Source organism: Cheilinus undulatus, linkage group 18, assembly GCF_018320785.1.
Source record: "Cheilinus undulatus linkage group 18, ASM1832078v1, whole genome shotgun sequence".
In the NCBI taxonomy this organism is placed as follows: domain Eukaryota; kingdom Metazoa; phylum Chordata; class Actinopteri; order Labriformes; family Labridae; genus Cheilinus; species Cheilinus undulatus.
The window spans coordinates 12,725,976-12,753,690 of NC_054882.1; the positions used below are offsets into that span (position 1 = coordinate 12,725,976).

The following is a 27,715-nucleotide window of genomic DNA, read 5'->3' on the forward strand; positions in this document are numbered from 1 at the left end:
TTCACAGCTGGTGCATCTCTAGTTTCTGAAATGTAAACGATTTAAGCTTTAATCTTTCATGCAACGATATTCAAGATCAACCAGCCATCTCCTTCTGTGCAGGTCTTTCCTCTAAACCAGTGGCTCCAAGCTGGTGGATCGGGACCCAAAAATGGGTTGCAGAGTTGATTTTAGTGACTGTGAATGAGTGCCTGGAAAATGAGAAACTTTGGCACAAAGTAAATAGTGAAATGGGGATCAGCTGAGTGCAGTGAATTTGTCTCAGTGATTGCAGGTTAATCAGCATTCATTGCTACCATTACACCATGAAGACAAAAGAACACCCCAAGATAAAAGGTTATTGAAAAGTCTAAGTCAGGGGATGGATACAAAAAAAATTCCAAGGCTCTGAACATCTCCAGAGTTCAGTTAAATCCATCATCAAGAAATAAAGGAGTATGGCACATGTGTAAATCTGCCTAGATCAGGCCGTCCTCACAAACTGAGTGAATGTGCAAGAAAGAGACTAGTGAGAGAGTCCACCAAGACATCCATGACCACTCTGAAGGAGTTACAAGCTTTAAACGCTGAGATGAGAGACTCTGTATACAACAACTGTTGGCTGGGTTCTTCACCAGTCAAAGCTTTATGGGAGAGTGGCAAAGAGAGAGGGAGAGTTCACCAAAAGGCACGTGGGAGACTCCATGGTCAAGTGGAAGAAAGCCCTTTGGTCTGATGAGGCCAAAATGGAGCTTTTTGGTCATCAGACAAGACGCCAAACACTGCACATCACCACAAACACACCACCCCCACTATGAAGTACAGTGATGGCAGCATCATGCTGTGGGGATGCTTTTTAGCAGCTGGCTCTGGAAGGCTTGTAAAGGTAGAGGGTAAAATGAATCCTGGAGGACAATCTTAATCAGTCTGACAGAGAACAACGGCTTGGGAGAAGATTTATTTTCCAGTAAGAAAATGAGTCGAAGCATACAGAGAAAAATACACAGACATAGTTTAAGGACAACAAGGGGAATGTTCTGGAGTGGCCGAGTCAAAGACCAGACCTCAATCCAAAAGAGAATCTGTGGCTGGACTTGAAAAGAGCTGCTCACGCCTGATCTTTGGGCTTTGGTTTTATCTGTTGTACAAATGTTATAAGCAAAGGCTGATCATGAGGCCTTATGACGTTGACCTCTGACCTCCAATATCATCCTTGAGTCAAAGTGATCATTTGTTCAAAGTTGGAAGAAAATCCCTCATTGCAATCCTGAGATAGTGCATTCAAAGCAAGGGATGCTCACAACCTCCAAAGTCACATCAGTTCATCCCATGAAAAAAGGATGGGTGGATGGACGGACAACATAAAGACACAACGCTTCTGGCCTCAGCTATCGCTGATACAGAGACTTTAAAATCTGCAGATTAGCTGATTGACAGAGCAGGTGTAAAAACACCAGCCCGACGTGACACATCTCAGTTATACATCTGTAAACTGGTCCGAAACTCACCCAGTAAATATCTGTGATAAAACTCCACTATGAGTGTTCTTTTCAGGCCCCAACCATCCCCGATCTTCTGTTCATCATGTAGAATAACACACTCTTGTGTGCTTAGAGTTTGTCTTGGATCATTTCTTTTACTTATCAGTAAAATGTGAGTCAAGCCAGAGTGTTATTAAATTCTTAAGTCCAGAATACGGGGATTTGTAGTCTTTGGTGTTTCTTACAGCGACACCTGAGCCCCGACCTGGGCCGTTTGTCCTAATTACACCTGACACTGGAAACTTCTCCTGTCACACGTTAAATTGCTCTTACCTATCAAGGAACTCGTGCTGCCGTCACCTGTGAGCAATCACTCATCGTCCTTCTCCTGTTCCACCAAACGCTCACTTTAAAACAAACGGGGGCCGAATGCACGTCCACAGAGGGACCATTCTACGGCCAGACGCTGGCGTGCAAAGCTGCAGCAGAGCACTATTTTCATAATGACAAGAGAGATTTGTAGAAAGGGGGGGCGGGTTGTTGTGAGGGGCAGACATGATGTAAAATAACTTAACTGCTTCATGAAGTGCAAGAAGAGGGGGTGGAGGAGAGGAGAGGAAGGACAAGCTCCCATGAGGACCACAGTCGGACTACACAAACCACGCTGAGCTCTGAGCCAAAATCAACAGGAGTAAACCAGCACATGTTGTTTTTGTTGCTGCCAAATTACACTTCTTTGCTACTTGACCTTTTTTGTAGGAAGAAAGATGTTTTCTTTTCATTTTTATTATTCTGTAAAAAATCTGAGGAGTAACCATCCTCTAAACGCTCTCTTATGAAGCATGAGTCAGTCGTCTTTTAACAGTTAATGACTGATGGATGTAAACAGAATCTGTGATTTAATGCATGAGGAATTCTCTAACAGAACAGTTCTATGGCTTTTAGTTTACATGTTTTTATGAATTAACACAAGATGCTTGGGCCCCACAGAAATGATCAGAGCTCAGTGAAGAAATTTCTAACCCATTTCTATTTCCCCCCACAAGTCAACCGTGCCGACAGATGGGCAGCCAAAATCCAACACTTCAGCAGGTTGTTAGTCCCCCGCCACCTCAAGAGGCTGAAAAAGGGTCTCTTTATTTGACAATGTTGATCCATTCAACTCTGTAGAAAGTCAGTTGGTCTAAGCTCTGCCTAATGCCACTTTAAATCTGCAGAATTTCCCATGATGCCCTCAAGCCGAGTGTTTATATGTGTTTTAGATGTTTTTAATTGTGCTTAGATGTGTTTAAATGATGCCTGTTGTACGGTAATCACTGCTGGGATTCCTTTGTTCATGTTTCTGGTGGATAATTTTAGTCTAAGTTTTTAAAATTTTGCACTATGGGTGAAATTGTTTACTGAGTTAGTTACTTCCTGTCTGTAGAGTTTAAGCATCTGATATGTAGAGACAGAAGCATGATGCAGTAAAAAATACTTACCTATAAGACCACAATCATGCCCATGACTTGTGATATTACTGAGGTGATACATAAACAGTTGATTTTACACTCAAATAATCTAAAGCTCCCCTTAAACACATTCAGAGAGGTTGAGCCTAATGCAGCAATAAAAAATATACTTTAACGTAGCAGGAAGTAACACTCAGACTGTTGCAATGCAACACTGTTAGAGAACAATATAAAGTCAAAAGTGTTACATTTGATGAAAACTCTGCAGTGAAAATGAATGTTCAAAGTTTAACTTATCAAGAGTTAATTTAACTCTAACATTTTAACACTAAGAGTACATTTAAAATCAATCTGGGGTGGGACCATAAACATTCGGATATGGTGTTTAAGTGTTACTTTCACACTGCAAAATTTACTCTCCCAATAATGAAAGAGCAGACCTTGCTACAAACCCTCTACATCCCACTTCTACTGAACTCTACTTCTACTCTGAGTGCAACTGCACTATTATAAGACACACAAGGCTGAAAAGTTACACCTTAGTGCCTTAAATAGATCAGTTAAAAGGTTTTGAATTCATATTTTCTTTCATAAGCTTATGGTGGCCCTGCAGGTCAAAGAACCAAATGGCATGTCGAATATAAATCCATCCATCCATCATCTGTATCATTTATCCCATTTAGGGGCAGTGGGAGCTGCAAACAATCCCAGCTGTCATTAGGCGAAAACACTCTGGACAATCACAGTCAGTCACATGGCTACAGATACAGACAGACGCTCATGTTTACACTCACACCTACGGGCAATTTAGAGTCATCAATTAACCAACAAGCATGTCTTTGGTCTCTGAGAGGCTTTTGGGGTACCAACCATGCATGCACATGGAGAACATGCAAACTCTGCACAGAAAGGGCCTGTCTGACTTGGATTTGAACCAGGAACCATCTCGCTGTGAGCCAACAGCACAAACTAATGCACTACATTCACTCAGTAAACTGTTTTGTTTTAGTTTTTTGGAATGCTTTAATGTTTCTGAAATGTGATCACTGAAGCACTGTTGTGCTTTGACCCTCAGGGCCACCGTACTATTACTCTGATCACCTGCAGAGCATGCAGACGCTCCACACAACATGTTAACCACACATACAAGGAGATTGTTTACTGGTTTATCAATCTTTTATGGCATCTAGTGTTTCTTAAAAAGATAGAAATGTCAAAATAATCAGCTGCTCTCTATGCAGGGCTGTTACTGGACACTGGACTTCTATTCTACACTTCAGTGGAAATAGACTGTCTTCAGCTGCTATTGGCTAACACTTACAGGGAGGTATTCATACAGATGACTGGACCATGCAGCCTAACAGTGTTCATGTCAAATTAAGCCATGTCTGACTCTGACGAATATTTAAAGAGACAGCTCAGAACAATCTCTCTCTTCACGTCTTTATCGCCGTGAGAGGAGGAAGAGGAGTTCAGGTGTCTCTCTGCAGAGGTCAGACAGCTAAATGTTGAAAATATCAGCATCAAAGTAGCCTCTATAAATAAACCCTGACTGTACCCCCTCTGCTTTCAGCCCCTCCAGCTTTAAAAGGTGAAGGAGATGGAGTGTTTGGGTTGGGGGGGGGGGGGGTGTTTAACCACAGAACCGACCCGTGCCGGAAATCACGCTGTTTTCTTTGACTCTCAAATGGGGGCTTTTTTGACCGGACCAAATGGTTGCAAAAACAAAGGCTACGAAAGTGCGGCATATTTCATAATCAGACGTCATACTGCAGCACACCTGCACAAACAGCAGCCTCACTGTAGCCTCCTGTAGAGCCGCCGCCATGTGCTCACTTCACAAGCCCCTCGGTGGTTCTTACAGCAGGCTGTGCCATGTTTGGGCTCACGCACGTTTTGCATATAAAACTGAAGTTTAAACTATGAGGGGAAAGTAAAAGAAACAGCTGACCAGGCTGGGAGCTGCAAAGATCCCCCACCTCGATAAAGGTAGGCGCGGAAAAGGCCGGAGTGGTGGTGAGGATGTTGATGTACAGTCTGGGAAATACAGTAAGAGTAAAGAAGTAGTATTCATATCCTGTGCTTAAAGGAAGACTGCCAATACAACCATGCAAAAGTAAAAATTACCCAAAAATAATCCTTTTAAAATCTGCTCTGATCCAAGATGTCTTTAACATTACTATTAGAAACACTGAGGCATGAGAATCAGTGTCTCTCTGTGTGTCTCTTTTCCAGCTGTGGAGGCGACCCGGGCATTTTCAGCTCTGGCCTTTTTAAGCTTGAACTTATTTTCACTAAACTACTTCCAGCTTGAAAAACAAAGCTAATGTAAGGGTGCAAAACCCTGCAGTTCCTTTAGTGTCCACTGAAGGCTGCAAAAAAGTCTGGTAAACACCAGCATTTAAATTCTTTTGGAAGATACAGTCATGTTCACCATCTGTCATCTTTCTGTCAGCCTTTCCAATATGGCGACCACCACTGTTAAATGTTGTCCAGTACTTTTAAAGACAGACTAATTACTAGGGGTGTTCCTAAGCGTCTATTTCTCTATTTGACTAAACGCTCATTTACATTTCATTTAATCGACTAGTCTAAAGAGGAGAAACCCCCTAGAAAACAGTCAAATTCCTCACAGGGTGATTGTGTCAGTGGGTGTGATGTTAGCCCGATATACTCTCTACAGCGTGGCTAGCATTAAAAGCTAGCACTGCCCACCTTCATTCTTTTTTGCAGATTAATATCGTACTTTGATATTTGGCCTCTTTTCACCTCCGGTGAGTAGTACTTTAGAAAACTATCGTACCGCGGTCTTCCTACAACACGCTAACAGCTTAGCCACCGCTGAGCTTCTCATGTTTCCGAACAGTGAAGCGCCAGAGAGGAAGGCAGCGGCCATGTGGCTTTTAGTGGAGGGAGGTTAATTACATTTTAAAAGAGCATTATAGACCGTGATTTCCAAGAGTACCTTGCTGCAGACAAGATGGCCGACATACATCCAATCCATACCGGAAGTCTCAACCGGAAGTCTGTACATCTAAGGTTAGGCTTTGGCATTTAAACCCAAGTGGTTAGCTTCAGGGTAAGGCAGTGGGGAAGGTGATATATTTGAGATCCAGCACCAAGGGTTAGGGTTAGGGTTAGGCGCGAAAAAGACTGACAAACACTGGCAGCTGAGTCCAACTCGAAGAAGAAATTTCCGCGTGGGACTTCCAGCATGAATTGGATGTATAGTGAGGCCCATGTCGGCCATCTTGACTGCAGTTGGGTCCCTCTCGGGATTTCAAGCCCGTGTTCATAAAAAGTGATGGTAATTATTTTAACTGACTTGTAAAACCCAAGCCGGCTAATTTGATAAACGATTTTAACTGTTTTACCGATTAACCATGCTCATCCCTACTAATTACCACATTGTTTAAAAAGTGAGACTCTGCCAACCTATGTTTAACAAAATTGCTCTGTCCACACAAGAATGCAAAACTCTTATGCAGAGTCAGTAACTGTCCCATTTAGTTAGCAAAATGTCAAATAGCACAGGGATCATGCAGAGCATGCACAATGAGTATTTTTCACATTATTGGTAGTAATCTAAACTTTATTTATATGACTTGAGACTACTTATAATGACACCTAGCTAGAAGACATAAACAGCCATGTGGTACATCACTGTTGCTGTTTCAGGAGCATGCTCATTACAAAGACACGTTGTATTTTCCATCCGGTCCGGTGCTTGCACCAGTTACTGGTCTGACTCTGACTGGAGTAGGGTGATCACGTAATGGGTGGCAATGGGCTGATCCAAGGGGCCAATCTATCCTGTGTTTACAGCACGCATGTCCATGTGTTAAAGTTTGTTCTGCCTTGCTTCTTCTACATGAGCATTTAATGAACGTCATTTATCAGCAGAGTTGGTGGGTTTTAAAGCTCAAAGCTTCACATCAGAGTTCTGAAACTGTTAAATGACAGCACAGTGCAGAGCTTTGAGAAATTGTTTATCCCTAGTTTAACTTATCTAATATAGTGCTTGTTATAATATAGAAAGATTTCTTGCTTATGTTTGTTGTACAACTAATAAAATGAGGAACCTAAATAATCTCATATTAAATCGCAGTTGCAATATTGCGGGAAAAATTGCAATTACAGTATTTTCACAAATCGTTTGGATGTGATTTATTACTTCTGTCTTTTGAAAAAAACATAAGACCAGGAATTTTGACATTAGTGTATATTAAACAGAATATCTGGGAAAAAAGTCGCAATTAGGTTATCTTCCTAAATTGTTCAGCCCTTATTGTATTGTACTGAATCATATCATATTGAATGTATCATAACGAATCGTATCCAACTGTATTGTATAGAACTGTATTGCATCTAGTTGTATCAAGTTGTAATAAATTGCATCATATCAAATCTTATTGTATCTAATCATATTGAATCGAATCATATCAAATCATATTGCATGTATCATATTGAATTGTATCGAACTGTAATGAACCATTTCACACTGAATCAAATTATATCACATTTATTGTATCACATGTATTGCATCGAAATGTATCTCATCAAATTGTATCAAATTGTAATGAATCGTATCATACAGAATTGAAATGGATTGCATGTATGGTATGGAATTGTATCAAACCATATATCAAATCATATTAATTTTACTGTATCTATCTACCGTATCATATCAAAACAAATGTATTGTATCAAATTGTATTGTATCCAGTCATATCGCCTGTATTGATTATTTTATCATTGATCATTTCAAATCATATCCATTTATATTGTGTTGAATTTTAATAAATGTATCATATCTAATTGCAAAGGTTCAGCTCATTTTTAGATTTAGTTTAGTTTTATTTGCCGTAGCCTTCATGGTGTATAGTCCAGCAGCTCTCGGAGTGGGGGATACTAAGCACTGAGCAGACGACCACCATAGCTGTGGACTATTGGGAGAGACCCTGAATTGTTGGTTAGGAGAGATGCTGATGCTCGATTCCTGTCATAATTAAACCCTGTTTACTACTTCTTTAGCATCATAAAGGTATTGAGGGAAGATTTTGTGTCAATATTGTGACCAGAACCTTACTTATGTTGCCCCCAAGTGGTGGAAAAATAATTGATTGCAGGTTGATAATACCTGATGATATTCACTTAGTTAACACCCAGCAGGGTGTCTGTCCTTTCTCCACAGCTGCAGGTCTATTTCTGTATCAAAGCTCTGGAAGGTGTTGCTACACATGAGTTAAAAAATAGAGACAGGGCTTCTCAGAGAGGTAGGTACAGAGGCAACAAGCCAAAAAGAGCAAACAGAGGCCCAAACACACACAGCAGCAGTCACTCAAAGTAATGACATCCTGGAGTTTCTCAAGAGGCCTGTGTGTCGGACCCAACCACCAGCGCTTCAGCCCGCAGCCCCGAGGCTTCACATGGAAAACACTCGGCTCTACAGGCCAGTCATTCTGCTTCAGACGGAAAACATGATGATGACCGCGGAGGGTTATGCAACAAGAAGCCCCTACAGGAGAGAAGAGAGGGGCGAGTAATACAGTTAGATTCTTATCTGTACTTGTTTGAATGATGAAGTAGGGTGTTAGCAGACAGAACACGTGCTGGTGTTTGTGCTCCTGCAGATGTCATTAGTGTAAACACAGAGCAATGTGACAGTGATACCGTTAAATACAGTTACCCTATAATGTTGAGATGACAGTTTGTTTGTACTTGAAGCTAATTTGTTCCACGCGCTCCCGACAAGCCTTTGGTACATAGAGAGGCAGCAGGGCGGGAAAATGATTCTAGGAACTGTGCACCTGTTCAGGTAATCCCTATGATGGAAACCAACACTTCACTGAGTCCGCAATTTCTGCTTGTTATAAATTTTAACCATGTTTTCACATTTTTAACTTGTTTTCTCCACAACTACAGAGAGATGCTGGGCTTTTCCGACACCAATACATCCATTTATACTTTACAATAATAATATTTAAAAACATATATATCAATTACATCTTCATTTACATCAGGGGAAAAGGGCCTTTGTAAGAGAGGAGCCCAAGAACCTGATGACCACTCTGACTGGGCTCCAGAGATTCTGTGTGGAGATGGGAAAAAGTTCTAGAAGGAGAACCATCACTGCATCCCTCCACTGATCTGGGCTTTATGGCAGAGTGGATGGACAGTAAACTCTCTTACTAAGACCCTTCTCCTCGGATTGCTCCGTCTGGCTGGCTCTGTTATGGTCCAAACTTCTTCCTTGTGAGAATTCTGGAGGCCACTGTGCTCTTGGGAACCTTCAGAGCAGCAAAAATGTTCTTGTATCCTTCCCCAGAACTGTTTCTGTCACCAATCCTGTCTCTGAGCTCTGCAGCTCTGCGCTTGGTTTTTGCTCTGATATCATTGTCAGATGTGAGGCCTTCTATAGAGAGTTGTGTGTTTTTAAATCAGGTCATGTCAGTTTAATTTATCACAGGTGGACTCCAATCAAGGTGTAGAAACATCTCAGCAAAAATCTGAAAAATGGAGGAATCTTAGCTACATTTACAGTGTAGTTGGAAAGGCTCTGAATACTGATGTTAATGTGATATTTTAGTTTTATAATTTTTAATACATTTGCAAAAATTTCTAAAATTCTGTATTTACTTTGTCATGATGGAGTACTGAGTGTAGATTCATGAGCATAATTTATTTTTTTTTCTACTTTAGCATCAGGCTGGAACATAAGATAAACAAAAGGCTTTTACAGCCACTTTAACCCAACCCATCTGTTCACTAATACACACCACACGTTACTGGTGAGTTTTGCAAATGGCACTTGTTAGTGAAGTTTTCTGCACTACAGACAGCAACATACGCAAAAGCAAAAGGTCAGCTCTCCGCCCCAACTGTATGCTCTTTGTTATGTATGCACACACTTGGTAAAGGCGTATGAACTCTTGTAAAAGAAGCCCATGTTATTAGTTCAGTGAGATTACACACAGACACGGTGGTGCTCTGTGCTAAATTCTTTGACTACATGCTAACATATGCACAAAAATAATGCTAAAATACTGATAGTCAATAGGTGAACTGTTTAGAATTTTCAAGATTTGTTGCACACTCCAGCACATAGACCGTTTCATATCTCTACTGCATGAATGTATTTCACATTCATCTGGGAAAGCTCCCATAGAAAGTGTTTGGGAAGAGCGGGAATTTTTGGAAAATTATCTGAAGGTAATTGGAGGAATGTTCTGTCACATTCATGATGGGCCAATCAGAGCAACAAGGCACAATGACGTTGTACACAGACTCATGCCAAAGCAGGTCAGCAGAAGAGTGAAAACATCTTTTCCATCATAAAATGCTTTTAGTGTTGTTGATACTCTTTATTTTAAACAGAAACGTGGTCCAGTTCTTATAAAACAGCCGCTATGTTGTAGCTACATCCAAGCTAATCACCACACTGGAGGCAGCCATGCAAACGTCCAAACAAAAACCCTAAACCACCCTTATCTACCACCTCATTCTCCTCAAATGATGGTGACTGGTCTGAACTGTGCTTGGTGCGGCACAAACGTTTTAGATTGGAGCTTTTCAAGATGGATTTGCCTGATGACAAAGATGTAAGCTGGTAAATCCATCTGCTTTGCAAGGTTGACTCATTATTAAGAGTAGATCTGCCTCTGTAGGGTCTTTGAACACCTCTTCCATGTTGCCATGTGCGTTTTGGCCATGGGATAGCTGAGGATGTGTAGCCTTATAAACAATTAGAGTTTACACCCTGTTAGTCTGTTTCAAACTAACTAGTCTGTTAAACCAAGTATGAATACTTTTATGCATTAATTAGGCCCATAATCCTGGTCCATGCTTGGTCCATATGGTAGTACAGGCACTTGCCAGTAGTAGCCCTGTAGCTCTGGTTAATGGCTATGGCTGCTCTACTACCTGGATGTAAACAAGCATAGTCAGTGGATAACACTGATAGCATCTAATAGGAGCAGTGCTGTTTCTCAGTTTTTAATCTTTAGTCAGGACTGGGTGGACAGCAAAGACTCTGAACCAGAAGGTCTGGGGTTTGATCCCCAGCTCTTTAAGTCACATGCTGATGTGTCCTTGGGGAAGACACTTACCCCCAAGCTGCTCCCACTCGAGAAGAAGTCCTTCTGTTAGTCTACTCAGTATCCTTTTTCTACCCTAACAGTGCAGTCTTCACTCCCATCACTTTTTTTAAGCAGGTTTTTGAGTTATTTTTTCCCATAGAAGATGAATCCGGCTGCTTCTCTTTTCCAAAAGTCCCTGAGGTTATTTCCATGCTTGGTTAGGCTTTTCGTTGACTGTTTAGCTCAAAACAAGCCCCAAATAAAATCATGTCTGATGGACATTTCATTGCTTCTGTTACTACTGGTGGATAGAAAGCAGTTGAATTCATCTTCATCTTCAGCCAAGGTTTGGGGCCGATCAATCAAGCTTTGTTTGAAAGATCTCCATGGATGACTGAAAGTTCATCAACAGTATGCAAATACTTCCAACTACCTTTTCAGGTCTGCTGACATCAAAACAGAAACAGACACAAGGGAAACCATCACCAGACTAAAATACTCCAGTTGATAGTTTGATTTCTAAGTCTTTTAGGCTATTTTAAATGTTTTAAACCACAGAGAAAGACAGGAGTTCCTGGAATGTTATTTATTAAATGCTATTAAATGTTTCCTTTAAAAAGCGAAGAGGCATAAAGGAGCATTGGTACCATCACAGGCCAGTGAGGCTGCAGCTTAGGTGGCCCATTGAGTGTCTAAGTTCATGTTCACTGGGGAGAAACAGTGGGAATGAAGTGTGTAGTTCATAAGGAGCCAGTGTAACAGAGCCAGCCTCTGCATTTGGATCCCATCTAAACCAAACTGTGATGACGTTAGAATGTGCTAAGTGCAAGAATTCCCACTTCAAAGTAGGGAAGCAGGACGAGCCCGTCCGGCAGTACAGTGAGGCGTCTGTTTGAAGCTTAGCGGACCATGTTAAGACACAACGCAGACCGGGGCCCTTGGGCTTTTCTGGACCGAGGAGAAGCTGGCATCGGCTACGTTGGACAAATACGACACTCTGATCGGTGCCCAAAAACCTGCATCTGAAAAGGCCAAGTGGAAAGGAAGCTGCACTTGAGAATAAGCAGGGATGACACATGTGCACGCAAGAAAAATAAAGACACGTACACACTACAGTCTTCTGAAGGAGAGGAAGGATGGATGTTCACTGGGCCCAGTCCACCCAAACCCAGTTCAGCCATAGTCACAGACCGCAGGAGAAGAACATTAATTTTAATAGCTGCTCCTATTTTCTCTCCTGCCAGCAGCTATTATCCTAATTCATGCTCTGCTGTGTACCTGCAGAGCAAAGCAGCAGTTAATAGTCCAGGACACCTCGGCAAGAGGAAAACACCAGAAACGGGACAGAAGGGACATGCAATGAAGAAGAGGACTCCATCAAAAGTACCAGTCTTTAAAACTGCTCTGTTACAAATACAACATGTATGATCAAATGCTGTTCCATCTTAAAAGTCCAGGAGTAAAATATGTCCAGTCTTATCTACTTTTACTGACTTAATACACCTTTAAGTCCAGTGGTTCCCCACCCAGGTATGAGGACTCTGCAGAGACTACATGACGATTCTGAGGAACTTCAATGTTCACCAGGGAAGGTAAAAGAAGAGAAACAAGCCCTAATGCAAAAATTGCACTATGGATTACTCTAATTTGCAACAGCTGGGTCCTACATCTGTATTCAAACAGAACTCTCTGAGAATTTTGGAGCTGCTAACAACTTGGAGGCCAATTTTCCACCCAATTTTAGTGCATAAATTCAAGCAAATTTGCAAAAATTCAGCCACCACAGCTTGTGGTTTGTGAATACTCTGAGAGGAAGCATCAAGGCCAACAGCTGATGGTGATGATCTCCCATCAGATTCCACTAAAAAACTGCGGAGGAGGAGGATGCTGCAGGAGGAAGTAGTTAAAAGTATGCCATGTTGCCTAAGCTGCACACAGTTTGCACCATTTTCTGATCCATGTGTATGGATTTGAAAGAAAGTCATTTTCACTAATTTAACTGCAATTTAGGTGAGGAATATGGAACAAGTGGAAAGTCATAATTACCTTTTTACTGTCATTGACAACACGCTCTCATTTGATGAAAATACAGATGTAGTTTGCAAAAAAGCTCAGCAACAACTACACTTCCTGGAAGATTTTCTGGTTTAGGATGTGCATAAAATCCATGACATGTTTTACCAATTCCATAGTTATATCTCTCCTTGTGCTTGCTATCATTATAGGATTAGTTATGTTTAAAAAGGAGATAAAAGCAGGTTAGAACATGTTGTTTAAGGTTCCCTGTAAAAAAAAAAAATGACCTACATTTTCTTAAACCTTTATAAAAGAGTAAAATCTCTGGCTCAGCATCATCAGCATCATCTCCACAGTAAATCTGAACTCTCATACCTTCCAGTGGGAGATTCAGATCACGTAAGGTCAAATACAACAGGGTCAAAAAGGTTTCCATCACTCAAGCAATCATAAGTAAATTAAAAAAATGAAGTACGGTACTGTAAAATCCAGATTGCAAGTCATCCATGTATAAGCAGTGAGTTTAGATGCCTCACCCAAAAAGAAATGGAGACTTAAAGACTAACAACGTGGAGTGGGTGGGTGGATGGATATTATTTCTGTTCAAAAGTGATATCTTCTTTGACAAGGCTCAAACAACACATAAAAAAACCTAGATAAAAACTCATTCTAACCCAGAGTCATGACCCTACAGTCATCAGCATGGGAAGAGGGGTGGTATAGCAGGAAACAGTTGATAAAAAACATATACTGTATCAAATGTTATTGGCATTTGCACTTGCCGTCACTACAACATCTCTCAGCACAGATTTTATAGTATTTCATTTCAAGGATGATATCTTAAGATGGCTTTAGGATGGTTTTGGCTTTGTGATCTCTTGGCTCATTCTTGTATATATGACGTGTAATCAGTCTTATAGTTGAGTCTATTCATAGTAGCTGCGTTTTCTATGCTCAGTGGTTTTACCTAGCTGTAAAGAAAAGTTGTTCCTTTGGGGATGATAAAGTGAAATTTTAAGTTGAAGAAATCTTAACCTACTTGTACATTTTTTGCTGATATTTTGTTGCAAAAAAGGGTCATAAAACCAACGGGGAAATGCTTAACTCTAAAAGAGGCTGCTCATAATTTTCTATAAATATTTGCCTATTATCTGATTAACTGATGAATCCAGGATGTCATAAATTGATTATTTACAGTGCAAACAATGAAAGTGGGCAAGGCTGAGAGACATTTGCTCTGGTTGGCAGGTTCTCCACCTCGGGGAGTTTTGCAGCACAGCTAGACGGGCACGTTTTACCAGAGCTCAGCTTAGACAGATATTACACAAACATCCTGTGCTTGTGAGTTTCTTATGTTATGGATCCCTCCTATCTAAATATTTAGAAACAGGCCAGTCTAAGGTTGTCAGTTCTTCATTTTTATCTTCTCTACTGATTTATGTTACTGTACAGGCAGCTGTGAAAGCTCCTCCTCTGCACACTTCTATTCAAAACAAGCACTCCTGAAATAAAACCCATGTAAAGCAGCGTGGGAAAGCGTTCTCTTTATGCAAAGCCTTGCGGGAGATAAGCCGTGACCGTTAACAAAACGGCAGCTTTCTAGAGCGCTACAGCTGGCCGCACGTTCAAACTGTCGGCATCAGTAACCTGCTGCCTGTTGTTGAGGCTTTCCACAGGAGCAGCACCAGGTATGAGTTGTGTTTTTACTAACCCAGGCAGAGGGGAGGGCTGCTCCAAATATGGCAACTTTCACTCAGCATCTGTCATCTGGTGGCTCTCTAAAGACCATCTTTGAGACTGCCAGTGTCTCGTTTCACATGCCTGCAGACAGGAAATGGATAGTGAGTGGGCCTGTTTTAAGAGCTACCTCAGGGAACACACCTGGGCAGGAGGAGAAGGGTTCAGAGTTTGGAGAAAATCCACAAATCAGTTCCACTCAGTCTTAACATAAGCAATGCAAAGGGTCTTATATAAGGGGGGCCTGTGAAATAAAAACGCTTTAGAAGATTTTAACTTAAAAACGGACTTTTAGATTCCCCAAAGACTCTTGTACTGACAGCAGGACTAAGTGCTGTTTATGTGGAATAGTGTGGAGGTCCTGCTAAGTGTTCTTGCTCTGTATAAACTATGGAGAGATATGGTTAATGGCTCAGTCCCATTTTTAACTTTTACCCGTAGCCCCTTGTTTTTGAGGGACCATTTCAGCCTCGATTAGCCATCAGTAGTTATAATGTAACTGGATGGAACAATATAACTGGACATTTCTGCTATGAGCTTTATTTAATGCATGGATAAAAGAAGAATATTATAATACATAAATGAGGTGAGCTTGACTTACAGAGCTTTCCTTGATTGTGATGGTCTCTTTCTTCTTGTCTCTCGCTCTCTTTTTGCCAGAGTCAACCATGTCTGCAATAAAAACACGATCAATGTTAAATGAATGGTAGATTTTTAATATGTGATGAACTACTAGCTATTTTGAAATATGCAAATAATTTTATTCCCTCCAGTCTGTTCTTTCAGAGTCATTAGATCAGGTCAAAGTCTAGGGGTTGTAAATGATGACATAAACATTTACACATACAGATTTAAACCAGAGCTACTGACTCTATGAGGTAAGCCTGGGCAATATGCTCTGAATATCATATCACAGCATTTTTGTGCCCTTCTTGATAACAATATCATATCACAGCATTGCAGAATTGAAAGAGATTATACACTTAAATGCATATTCAGGGGTTACATCCATCCTTCTCCCCCTAAAACAGACCTGTGAGGATTTAAAAGTCTCTCTGTGTTTCCTTCTTTAGAACTGAACCTGTGGTTTTGAGTTTAACTCCTCATTTGCTGAGCTGTGTCAAGCTGTTCCTTTTATTGCTAACTTCCCAACAACAAACACTCATGGAAAATCACAACTACAGACTTTGATTTGTCTGAAAAAATAAACAAGATAAAATATCAAGAAAAGAAGACAAATGAACCTGCTGGATCGATAAATAAATATGTCTGAAATCTACTACTAACTACTGCTATACTGCAGCTACATTTGAGCTGGTGGCAGCCATTGTACTCACCAGCCTCCAGTCTTATTTCAAGAGAAGCTTTCAGTGCTGTTCTTTGGTCTTTATTTGATAGAGAAATGCTGCTCAGTTCTGATAGAACTGTCACTGTACTAGAGCTACAGTACTGTGCAGAAGTTTTAGGTATGTTTGGGCCTAAATTTGAGGCTGAAGTAAGGTGTGTAATGTGAGTATGCCCACTTGAAGGCCCCATCGGGCGGGAAGGAGGATTTACACAACCCAGGTCATGCTCTTGATGTCTTTGTACATTACCAAGGGCATGGGGAAATAATTTGATGAAAACAAAACAAAACATATGAAAAACCACAGCTTTTAGGGCGGAGTTATGGGTAGATGTGGCGCTTAAACATAGCCCAGGGTACTGTTAGGGCGGGTAGGAGGGGTTGTGGAACATCAGGACCAGTGAAGAACCGTTAGCGCTCTACATGGCTTAAACTTCTACACACTACCGTACATCCGAGCTAAATGCTACGCCGCCTGCAGCCATTGCTACTAGCTTCAAGTCCAATCAGACCCAGTATGTAGCTATCGCCTTGTTCTCCTCAGATGACGCTGATTGGTCTGTTTTCAGACCTGGCACAGTCGTTTCAGATTGGAGCTTTTTAGGATGGATCTGCCTGATGACAGACAGAGTCTGGAAAATCCATCTGCTTTGCAGGTTTAATATTTTGTTGACAAACTGTCAGTTCTGTAAGAAAACAAGATGTGGTCCACTTAGCTAAATAAAGTTTTGCAGCAGACAGAATAAACTGTGAAGTATAAACATATTAGCTTTGATGATATTATGATATTGGGTGTAATGATTACTCAGAATAAAATGAAAGATCTAATCCAAAGGAACACAGAGAAAAATATTGCATTTTGTATAGGCTAGGTTTCTTTTCCTGCATGCCCTGATGTACAGTAAACATCCTCTGAAATATGATGGCTTTAACTTCATTGTCTGTACAGAGGATGATTCTCATGAACTGGAAAACTGGCACTGCAGAGAGATAAACTAAGCTGGAGGGTGCTGCAGCCTCAACTTGCAGGGATGACAGTAAAAAGATGCCTTATGGACTCAAATGAACTTTTATACAGAGCCTGCACACCTCTTTTTATGGGCGTTTGTGTGTGTGTTTGTGTTTGTATGTCTCTGAATCCCACCTAAACTACGTTTGTTATGTAATATACTGGTTGATTAATAATAAGCCTGGTATGTATTTACGTCAGAGTTTACTGGAAAATAAGAAGGTCAGCTCCAATCTGGAAAATAATTGTCAAACAGTAAACTTAACTTCTCAACATCCTGGTTCAAACTGATGTCAGAGACTTCTTTAGAGACTTTTAGAGGATTCATTTGGCCTCATCAAAACTAGGAGACAGAGCCAGTAATGTCAGGAGGAAGACCGCTTCATCCTTCTTCAGCTGATGCTGCAGCTCTGACTGCAGGAGCTGCATCCGCCATCATGGAGGGAAAAAGTGATCCGAAAACAGGCTGGAGTTTTCCAGCAGGTTCCCAGAGAAAGTCTGTCCAAAGCTGTGTGAAGGCATGAATGTGTTTGAGCGAAGGCCCTGACGCATTCGCTCATTTACACGTCAAACATCTTTCCCCTCAATGGAGAGTTCTTTCTCCACCGCCTCTGATTCAGTGGAAATGCAAATGCCCAGGTCCTGCCCTGATTGGATGGAGCTATTCATTTTGTCAGCTTGTCCTCCCCTCAGAAACCTCTGCTACCCCCCCACACCAACCCTGCCCTCACTGACGCTCAACAAATGCACCATGACGCCGTCACTCGCACCACCGCTCTCCAACGCCAACCTGACACTCAGCTGTCCAACTGAATCTAAAACACACTTTTGTCCTCACACACCTGCACAAACACAATGATAGTTTATGGACTGAAAGGCCAGGGGAACCCAAAACCACCACAGACCTACAACCATATTATTAAGAGGTTTTTAGACATGATAGGAAGAATCTTAAATGTTTCTAAAGCCAGGTTCTGTGCACTTTACTCAGACTGTTGGTGGACTGGGGTTGTGACTGTCTTTTACTGTCATTTCCTTCCTTTTAATGCATTCATGCTTTCATTGCTTTAGTATGTAAAAGTGTGTTTCCACCAAGCAGGCTGGTTCAGTTTAGTCTGGTTTATGGTGCACAGTGATTTGTGTTTCCACTGTCAAGTTAGGAAAAGCACCAAAACCACTGACCTGCACCATTTAGCATCCATCTGCACCAAGTCTACCATCAGACCCTAGAGAAAGGAGCCAGACTCACAGCAGACTGCTGATTGGTCAAAAGTATCCTCACTTCCTCTGCAACAGCAGTGAAAAACACAAAATGTGCATGTTTTGTACCGAACAGCTTTTCTCTCTAGTTTGGTCATAAGAAACCGTGATGTTATATTTAGCAAATAAATCTTAGTATTATTATTTCTTAGTGATTTTGTGTGTGGTGTTTCTTATGTTGTGTTATTTTTTACTATGTCTGAATTTTAGGCCCTGTTTACATGACATTTCAAGGTGAAAATGCTAAACTTTAGTAGCATTTTGGCTTTACCGTTACATGAGAACAGCCTCTTTTTTTTAAAAAAAAAAAGTCTCCATCTCCATGTAAACAGGGAGAACGACATTTTCTGAAAATGCACATGCGCACTGCAGTCGGCTGTCAAGCGCAGCACTCTCCATGAAAGCTTGACGCAAGTGGTCAGGTGTATTTACCTCTGATTCAGGCTGTCATAGACAGCTGGATTTAGAAAAGGGGAAACATTACCCTCATTACTTTTGGAAATGACCCCTACCTTTTTTTACTGATCATGATAATCCCGGTCATCACCATCGTAGTCCGGCAGAGAAATGTCACCTCTCATTTTAATACAAAAAATGCTTTGCAAGATCTGTCTTGTTCTATAGGTATATACGCTGAGAATAATTAATTTTTCATGCACAAATTCAGCTCCTGCAGCCTTTAATTTCTCATGGATTTTCTCAAAGTGCAGTGCTGCTCATGAGCTCAGCTGGAGCCTTTTCAGAATGATATTTCTATTTCCCCCTTTTTATTTTTTCAAATAAATCTGCTTCTTTTGGATCTTCTTTCACTGCTGATGTTGTCTTTGTGTACCTTGTCTTTTGTGTGCTCCTGCTCCAAAACTAATTTCCTTTTGTGGGACAAAGAAGAGAGTCTGAATCTGAGTGATAATATTCAGGGCAGACTGTCAATGGTAACCTGCAAGTAGGATGGAAGCATGTGTTGCTAGAACTACTAACTATAGCCAGGTTTTCTTGACCACAGACTCGACTGAATGCTATCATAATTTATATTTAGTCAGATGGGAAATTATTCACCTAGGAACATCACTAATGTTTCCCTCTTAAATACATTTTAAACTACTGGCTATGAAGATTACGCAACCAATTTTGCAAACCAATCATAAAAGAATCACATTGTTCCCATTGGAGAATTTCTACTTGGTGCTTTCTTCAGGTAATTATTGATGAAAGCTACAGTTTAGGGTTTAGGGTTGTCTATTTTTGGCCACATCCTTAAGCTTGAATTGTTGATCTTTTAGAACTGTTAAGCATCAGTTTAAGTATGGCCTCTGCTTACCTTACAAAACATTAAAGGTCACATATTTTATCCCTTTAAGACAAAAACTCAGAGATCCCCGAAACATGCCTGGGAAGTTTGTTGCTGAAAAAACACTCCAGTTTTGGATTTTTGCATTTCTAAAAACCCATCTGTTTCAGCCCTGCTCAGATCAAGCTGTGTCTGTGCCTTTAAATGTTAACGACCTGTCTGACCCCGCCCCTGACTCCATGACATCATGAAGGGAAAATCTGAGAACGGCTTATTTCAGCACACATTTTCTGAAAGGTGGAGGGGGGGATTTTTCAGATTCTTGGGGGGATTGTGGACAGGCTAGGGGTACATATTTACATATTTTTGCTAGAAAAGTCTGAAAAAGTGTAGTTTGCATAATATGCAACCTTTAAAGTTACCACACAGCACTCAATTCAAAGTTTTAAAAGCCATCCAAGGTGGAGTTGCATCATGCGCCGCTTTGCTAACTGTGATAAAAGAGCAAATATTCCACATTTAAAACATTTCTGTCCACACCAACATCAAATTCACCCTACAGCTTACTCTGCAAAGCTGTCAGACTGGTTCTCTCCTGTCTTTCTTGTGCAGCAAATTAAGTTTAATAATGTTGTCATTTTAATTATTGTGGTTCTGAAGTTATGAAACCTTGAAGCACACGTGCACACGTGCACACGTGCACACGTGTTTCGATTTACCATCACATGCAGAGTCAGTCAAGTCACGTAAATGTGAATTCTGCGTACATTCGTGCATGGTTCTTGTTAGAGTTGTGTTAAAAGCTGCAGGTGAAGTGTGTCTTCTGAAAAACATCTTCTTCTGAATTAAAAGGGTTTATCTTGTTAGTCTATTCCTAACTTTATTTGGGTGTGTATTATTTAAAGGACGTTTGACCTTTGAGGTAAAAGTGTTACCTTTAAGAAAATTATTCGGGGGGAAAACAGTGACACAGATCTTTTTTTTTTTTTTTAAAGATTTATTTTTTGGGCCTTTTCATGCCTTTATTAGATAGAGGAGGACAGTGGATAGACTCAGAAACAGGGAAGAGAGCAGGGAGAGACATGCGGGAAATGGTGCCACAGGCCAGATTCACACCCGGGCCGCCCGAGTACATGGTGCACACCTTAACTGCTCAACTACCGGCGCGGATCCAAATCTTTTAACTGCAAAATCCAATCAGTCCATCCTCGAGTCCTTCTAGGACCTCCTATAATATTGTGTTTATGGCCCAGAGAAATGTTGTCCTGTTATTTTGAGACTTTATATACTTCTATATGGTAATGGGTTAATTAGGAAGAATGTATAGGGTGCTGTGCAGTTTAAATACAAACACATAAAAAAGAGGGCCTAAGGCCTGGGGAGGAAACCTGCTTCCTGTCCTGTGAGTTCCCTTGTTTTTAAAGACAAAATATAACCTTGTATTTGCTAGGGATGGGTGTAGTTAGATGACTGCACAATCAGACCTTTTCACAGTTGCACAAATTATTGTCGTTTTACTGATATATGCACAAACTATCTTTTTGATGCTGTGTCACTGGCCTTTTCTCCTCGGTCTAAGGTCAACGGCCACGTTCCTGTTCTGAAAATTGTCACTCAATGCTTTGATTATCTGTGAGTCTTACCTGAACCTGATAAACTCTATCCCCATGTACAACATCAGAGTGCTAAACCTTGCTGTTCCCACTACATGCTACTGGTGCCAGACCAACTACAGTGGTTACTAGTGAGAGCAGCTGTGTGACAGTTTAGACAGAGTGTTTGACCTAGATAGAGAGCCTGAAATGATTAAAAATACTAAGAATTAGTTTTAACCAAACCTGTAATTCTAGTGCCAACCAAGGGATGTTAATTTAACCATTTAGCGGGCTAATCGTGCACATCCCTACACCAGTTTGTCTTAGTTTACCCTCAAACACCGTCACTGGGCTGAAATGGTAACAGCTCACCATGTCAAAGACAGTAATGAAACGGTATGTGGTGTTTTTCTTACCTTTAGACTAGAATAATCTTACATTAAATATTAGTTTAACTGACAGAGAAATTAGTTGCTTATCTTTAGGGGAGGTTTAGCACATTTTACACGCTTTTCATTCTTCACTTTTTGATCATTTTGGCTGTGTTCATGTATGCGGCATGAATTGTGGCAACATTGTGCATTGTTGGTTTGATCTTACTATTTCCAGTTCAGCTCTTACAGTAAGTTTAAAACACACCAGTTACAAGCAAGAGTTGCACCCAAGCTGTTAAGAGCAAAAAATGCTCCATTGAAACCCATTTAAAGTTTTGATCTCACCTCCATTAAAGCATAAAACATGCATTTTATTACATTTGGTTGTAAATTTGGGCTTTTGCCTTAGAATTGATCATTTTTACTACTCTCCACCAGATGGCGTCATTTTGACCATATTTGGCATTTGACTAGTAAAATGCAAAGAATAATAATAATGCATTAAAAATTAACTTTGTTGCTATTCAGCCATACCCCAGGCTGTAATGATTCAACACGAAAAATAACTTTGCATGTAGTATATTGAAAATAATTCATTTTTCTGTTTTTTTCATTGAAGAACATGTTGGCATCATGACAAAAATAGTAACGAAAGTAGAATAAAATATTAATGTATAATATTTTAGATGGCTACAGTATGAAAAACACATTTTTTGTGCTTAGCAGCTCGAGAGTGACTAATATTAAAATTATCTTTAAGGGTGAAACAGGCTAATCGTGTACATCCCTACACCAGTTTGTCAGTTCACCCTCACACACCATTACCGGGCTGAAAAGGTAACACAGCTCATCACGTCAAAGACAGTAATGATACTTTATGTGGTGTTTTCTCACATTTAGACTGGTAAATTAATCTGAATTTAATTTTATGTTAAGCTGACAGAGAAATGAGTCACTAACATCATCCCTAGTGGCCTTCTTAATCTCATTCCAGGTCAGTAGATAAAATTACATGCCATTGTTTTAATGTCAGGTTAGTTTAAGATCTTAATCTGAATTATCAACCTGCATACCTGCAACCTGGACGTCCTCTCTTATAGCAGGTCTTCAACCTGGCCATGTTGGACTGGACCTCCTCTCTTATAGCAGGGCTTTAACCTGGCCATGTTGGACTGGACCTCCTCTCTTATAGCAGGTCTTTACCCTGGCCATGTTAGACTGGACCTCCTCTCTTATAGCAGGTCTTTACCCTGGCCATGTTGGACTGGACCTCCTCTCTTATAGCAGGTTTTCACCCTGGCCATGTTGGACTAGATCTCCTCTCTTATGGCAGGTCTTTACCCTGGCCATGTTGGACTGGATCTCCTCTCTTATAGCAGGTCTTTACCCTGGCCATGTTGGACTGGACCTCCTCTCTTATAGCAGGTTTTCACCCTGGCCATGTTGGACTAGATCTCCTCTCTTATGGCAGGTCTTTACCCTGGCCATGTTGGACTGGACCTCCTCTCTTATAGCAGGTTTTCACCCTGGCCATGTTGGACTAGATCTCCTCTCTTATGGCAGGTCTTTACCCTGGCCATGTTGGACTGGATCTCCTCTCTTATAGCAGGTCTTGCCATGTTGAGGGTCTCAGTGGGTTTTAGGGACAGCTTAATCCAGAGGAATTATTAAGCTGAAAATAAGCTTCCAACTGTAGAGAGCAAACTGAGCTCCTAGTTTGTAGATAAAATGATTATCTTACTGTTCCAGTGTTTACGGTGTTCTACATTAATTCCTGGATTTCCATCATTCGATACTTCCTTTTCAGTAGACTGGAAACTCGACACGCAGAACAATGAAGTCACACAAGAAAAGCACTATGAAACCCAAGCCTCAGACGAATCACATGTGAGTAGAAAACACCCTGACTAAACAGGCCCTAAAATCTGCCGCAGGGAGGACACTTGTCACCTCTACCTGTGGAGTGATTACAGGTTGTGCATCTCCATATTTGGAGTGCGAGTGACTGATTGGAGGAGGCTGGATGAAACCACACACTGACGGTGCCAAATGAGGCAGAGCCACAGCAGGTTCATGCCATTAGCGCAGCAGACACACCCTCACAGGTAGGTACTTTTGTGGAGCCCCCCCCCCCGAGGCCGCTGGCAGGACTCACTGATAATGAAAGGATTTGCCAGAACATGAAAATGACCCAGATTCTCGGCACCTGACTCGAGGTGTGGCAGTAAAAGAGGGAGGAGAGGGACGTTTCTGCTCCAGGTCTGCACTGAAACAGATAGAAATCTGTCAATATAACATCATCAGTTAATTTCTTTATGATTTTATTATTCTAACCTCATGGCAGGTTATAATGCATGGCTGGTTAAAGGCAGGGAGGAGTAAAATTTTCATATTCACTGTCATATAGTTGTGTTCAGTCATGTAAAACTCTAGTGCACACAGTTACACATTAAGTCAACCTCCCCTCCTCTACTCAGAGAGCTCAGTCATAAACAGATTTAACATGACTCAGGATCAGCCTGCATCCTCACACTGTCACAGCTGCTTCTCTTATTTGGTGAAAAACTGCCATCATGTGGCAAAAATGAGGTACTGCAGCATCAATGCCGACAGCAACTATCCTCTCCCCTAAGGTCAGACAGTGGCTGGATATCATGACAGAAACATTCAGGCATGATATTATTAAGGTGTTAATGTTGGTTATTTACCATTGCGAGAATTTTGTTCTTTTAACTGAGAAATATTTTACTAAAACTAAAAAAGGAGGTGAGACACTGAACTGTTATTGTAGCACTGGCCTATCTGACTGCAAGCGTGACAGTTTTGAAGGTTTCTTTAGAGCCCGGATGGTTACACAAATGGTTCCAAAAAGAACTAACGCTGTTAGCCATATTAATAATTCAGTCAGGCAGTCTATCGTTTACAGACACGCTGAAGACTGTTGAGAGATCAGCCTGCGAGGTGCTGTTATATTAGCATGGTTATGATTCAGTCACAGGCTAAGTCTTCTTCTGAAGAGCTCTGAAGATAATAAAAACCTGTGCTGATATCCAGAACAACAACCTGGAATGTTTTATTGACAGTTATACAAGGGGAATGTCCTGCCAGCACCAGCACGTCATTATTTTTATGTAATCAATCCTGTGTCTTACATAAATATGATCCTGAACACTTCTTCATGTGTCAGGTCTAAGCGTTGGGATGAACAGCTACTTTATATAATGAACCCATTTGTTTTTACATTAATGTTCCAGTGATACAGGAGTCTGTGGACAGTTGTGTTAAGATGTGTAAATTTTAAGACTGATTAATCTTGACAAAGACATCTGCTGTAACTTAAACAGACTGGATATAACATCTAAAGTAGACAAATAAATCCAGTTAAAAATAAAGAAATATTGTTGTACTTATATAAGATCTCATGAAGAGCGTGTCACCCAATTAGGTCATTCAGTTAAAAGTTAACATTGTGTTTTTACTTTCTGCAGGCATTTTTAGTCTAAATAGGATGAGTTCATCTGATTTCTGTCATACCTTATAAAAAAACCACTAAATCTCAGGATCATGGAAGCCAATTTCAACCACTTTAAGAAAAAAAAAATTGTAATGGCACTGTTATAAAATACTTAAATAATGGGAAAGCCAGTCATTTTATGAAACAAAAAGTCTAAAGTAAGTCACAATTATGAGATAGAAAATCTAAATTATGAGTTAAAAACATTTTTATGAAACAAAGTCATAATGGTAATAATTATGACAAAATTAATTCGTATTTATGAGTTTAAGCCATTAAAACAGATTTTAAAAAGTCATAATTTTGAGATAAAAAGTTATAATTACAAAAAAATCATAAAGATAACACAAAATGACAAAATTATTAGATTAAAAGTCACATTTATAACATAAAAATGGTCAAAATGATGAGATTTAAGACAAAAAAAAATGACCTAAGAAGTTGAAAGTATGATAGAAAGTCAAAATCATGACAGTAAGTTAAAATACTGAAATAAAATAATAAAAGTTGTATCTCATAATTAAATGACTTATAATATCGATATTTTCGGTCATCATTCTGACTTTTAATCTCATTATTTTGCCATGAAATTGTATTAATTTGTTTACCATTTATGATAATATAACTTTCATATTTTCTTCTTTTTAATAGCAGTCAGTCTTCAAAAGCCATAAACATAATTGTTATAATTAGTTAACTCTGCTCTAGCGCCACCATCAGGTTAATGCCATTAAGAGTTTCCTCACCTGAATTAACGCTTATTAGCACAGTAAAATAGCCAGACTGTAAATAACACGGTACACCTGGATAACATGGTGTGCTGCGGCTGCTAACGTTAGCATTATGCTAAAAGCCCCGGTTCGTACATTCAAGTAGAACAGTTAGCATAGCCGTTAGCCATGAATAATGCTATATATTTAGTCATTTTAGCCAATCCTCCAGCAAGCTCAGACCACAGAGGCAAACACTAGTTTATTTCAATATTTGATATCGAAACTCTCACCTGTTCTGACGGTGAAGCCGGCGTAATCAGTTTCAGGTAGTAACGAGCCGCCATGTTTTTCTTTGTAATATTTACTAATCAGTGGGGATGTGACCAGAGGTGGAGGGAGTATAAATACTGTGGTAGTCAAGTTAAAGTGCAATTACTCTGGTTTGAATTTACTAAAGTAGAAGTAAAAGAACTGGTCTATAAATCGACTCAGGTAGTTTAGATGTTTACTTTTAGTTCTGGGTAGCTGCCGAGGAGATGCCCAGCTAAATCTGATCTTTCCATATTGGAGATAAAACAGGAGAATATGGATCTCCAGCCAGGTCATTCAGGTAAAATCACACCTTTATAATTAGGTGATGTACAACAGCTGTTAAGGGAATCAATCTCTCACTTAGTACCGACTATCATGTGGAGTCAAAGCCAAAATACTGGCCACTTTAATCACAGACAGCTAGAAACTTCTCATTTGGGCTTTTTTTCTTTACTTAGTAATGGATTGTTTTAAGTATTGAAGAAAAATACTTACCCCAAAATGTTTTTTTTTTGTTTTGTTTTGTTTTTTTTAATTATGCATATGAAAGTGCCCAAATGTATCTACTAAATTACAGTAATTTGAGAAAATATTAAATTAAACTGTAGCACAAAAAGTAAGCAAATGTTTACTTTTTTTTGTTGTTGTAATAATGCTTCTTGTCAATAAATCTTATCCTGTTATAAAGCCTGCTTATTCCCCTTTTAAATGGAGCCACATTTGCAAGGAACATGCATTTGTGGGATGGGCAGCAGAGCTGAGTATGTGGGTTGGCACTGGCAGAGAAGATTCGGTAAATTTTTTATGGGTGGGAAACCTAAAACCAAAAATGTCATAGCACTTTTTCACGTTAAAATTAAGCTTTATAAAAAAAAAATACTCCAGCCTGGTAGTTTATGAACAAACATTTCCCAGTTCATTCATTCATAAGGCAGGCTATCAGTCATCATACATTAAATAGTCTCCAAAAAGACAGCAGAATGGTGATCAAATAAATACATTTAATCTCAAAACTTGATAAATCATACATGGAAACATAATCAAAGTGAGTGATATACAGTACAGTCATTTCACTAAAAACCTGTACACTGTATTAAAAAAGGAACCATTACAGTACTAATAATGGGGCTAATTATCACTTGGAAAAAAGTCCTTTCAGAGGAGAGGTTGAAAACTTTTGGACATGCAGCTTCAAGGTAAAAATACCAGAGAATCAGTTCAGTTTTAACATACTTTACATGCACATACACATACAGAGGAGGTGTCTCTGTAAAACACACTATACACTCACCTAAAACGCCTCCTCTCACATATTGCAATAAACATACACTTCTTGCATTTTCTTGTAGTTTATCTCATCGAAGCAGAAGAATTGGGTACAGACATTCGCTGCATACCACTTCTTATAATGTAGTTAAGTAGATTTATTTAGAGAGGAAAAGTTAACGGCCTTGAGCTGGATAATCACTGCTGGGTCTGAAGCCTCTATTGCTTTAAAGCCTGGTGATTTATGTATGATAAAAAAAACATATGCATCACAAAAATTAATTAAAAACATGATTA

General features: G+C 40.1%; 1 long non-coding RNA gene across 2 annotated transcripts; it reads right to left on the reverse strand.

The window, feature by feature from the left end:
• Positions 1-7,540: 7,540 nt before the first annotated feature.
• On the reverse strand, positions 7,541-26,389 carry LOC121526590. Of its 2 annotated transcripts, XR_005993328.1 has the most exons (4): positions 26,131-26,389; positions 15,344-15,414; positions 14,717-14,826; positions 7,541-8,429 (listed from the first exon to the last, which is right to left on the reverse strand). It is a non-coding gene; the product is annotated as an uncharacterized LOC121526590 (long non-coding RNA). The 2 variants fall into 2 exon arrangements; XR_005993329.1 differs by lacking the exon at positions 7,541-8,429 and having other exon boundaries at positions 14,573-14,826.
• Between the last annotated feature and the right edge of the window lie 1,326 nt (positions 26,390-27,715).